General features: G+C 36.3%; 1 pseudogene; it reads right to left on the bottom strand.

Annotated features, from left to right (window-relative positions):
- Positions 1 to 1,103: 1,103 nt before the first annotated feature.
- LOC120588655 (uncharacterized) lies at positions 1,104 to 1,222 on the bottom strand (annotated as a pseudogene).
- Positions 1,223 to 1,943: the final 721 nt, after the last annotated feature.

Genomic DNA, 1,943 nt, shown 5'->3' with positions numbered 1-1,943 from the left:
AAATTTGGTAAGATGTTGAGTAACTTGCTAAAAGTCAAAACTAGTGTATGACAGAGTTGAGAAAAAGCTCAGAGATAATTGAGACTAATTCTAGTTTTTTTCTTGTTTCTGTCATATTTCAAAATTGTGTAGATGACCATTTCTAACTTGCCAGTCTTTACTTGATATTCTCTCTGTTCCAGAAAAGGAAAGTTGCCCTTTCTTCTGACATAGTGGCATGCTACCGTTACAACATCCTTTAATAAATAAACACATCTATTCAATGTCAAACAAATTAGAAAATACCTATTACTGTTCAGTGAGCCAGATGAAATCAATAATCACTGGAGAGTTGCCACTATAATTCATTAGAGCTGTTCACTGGGCTTCAGTAATCAGCTCAGAGATTAGAGCTGAAGTTTGAGTTTGCTAGGGAGAGAAATTTAGGATCAAACATCTCAGCTCAAGTAAAAATAGTTATCTAAAAATCATTCATTACATCCTTTTACACTCCAAAAGACTGAATTTCCTTCTCAGTAATAGAAGAAATAGTTTCAGAATCACCCATAATTTTGAGACTGCAATTCAGCATTTAAAAAGAAAAAATTCTTTAATGATATAAGCTGAAATAATGGCAATGATTTTTTGAAAAGTATTATTATATTCTGGTCTTTTTGCTCCCCTAAATCCACCTCATTGCTCACAACTCAGCATCTCTTCACTGATCTATTTCACAACTTGTTCGTTTCAGTTTCCTGTTTCAAAATCTCCTTTTCTCCTCTATCTCAATTTTGGAGGCTCCAGGACTCATTTCTTGGTTATTTTGTCTTCTCTATATCTAAATTCATTTCTCTAGTGATATTATTCAGTTTCACAGTTTTAAATAACATTCAAATGACCATGAATCTTGAAATTATGTCTATCCTAGATTGTTTGCTAAACTGACTTGTACCAATTTGACAGGACAAATTGTCAACTCTGTTTTGATGTCTAAGAAATATATTTTATTTTATTTTATTTATTTTATTATTTTATTTTTATTTTTTTAGGTGAGGCAACCTTTGGCTGACTTCATAGATTGCAAGGACCTTGTCAGCTTACAATCCCTTATCTTTTATTTTTTACGCCTATAGCACCCGTTCTTCCTAAGCAGTCTCCTATCCAAGTACTAACCAGGCCCGACCCTGCTTAGCTTCTGAGATCATTTGGGATGGGGCTTGTTCAGGGTGTCATGGCCGTAGACTAAGAAACATTTTTAAACTCGACATGTCCAGAACTGAATCCCTCATTTCCCTCCTCAAATCATTCTACTCAAGCCGTCTCTGTTGATAGCAAAACCATCCCTCAGTTGCTCGGTCTCTGAATCTTGACATCATACTTCATTTTCCCTTTTCTCCCACACCCGGCCTCTGTCCCAGGAAACTATGGACTTTATCTTCCAATGTATCCACCATCTACCCACTTCTAACTACCTTCACAACTACTTCCACAGTCAAAATCCATATTATTTTACCGAATTAATGAAAGAGCCACCTAAAAATTCTCCCTGCTTAAAGCTCCCCTCTCAGACTGCTCTAAAGACAGCAGAAAGTATAATCCTTTGAAGTATAAATCAGATATTAAGAATACTATGCAGTGGTTTGCACAAAATAAAAACCAAATGGCCTTCAAAGGCCTGCAGAATTTGGCCCACGTTTATCTTCTTATTCACTTCAGTGCACACACTGGCCTCCTGCAGCTCCATGAACACACCATGCCTGCTACAGTTTTAGAGCATATGCACTGACTGCTCCTTCTGCTGGCAGTGTTCTTTCTCCTAACATCTAGATGGCGATCTACTTAAAAACCTTCAAGCCTTTGTTTAATTTCTACTTACTCAGTGACCCTTTTTAAAATCCCACCTCAGGTAACTCTCCTTTTCTATGTCCATGTTTCCCTATAGCTTATAACATCTTCTAATTTAT

The sequence above is a fragment of the Pteropus medius genome, unplaced genomic scaffold (genome assembly GCF_902729225.1).
Source record: "Pteropus medius unplaced genomic scaffold, Ma_sr-lr_union100, whole genome shotgun sequence".
NCBI lineage: Eukaryota > Metazoa > Chordata > Mammalia > Chiroptera > Pteropodidae > Pteropus > Pteropus medius.
The sequence above is the reverse complement of the archived record's forward strand: the minus strand, read 5'-3'. Positions and strand labels throughout refer to the sequence as shown.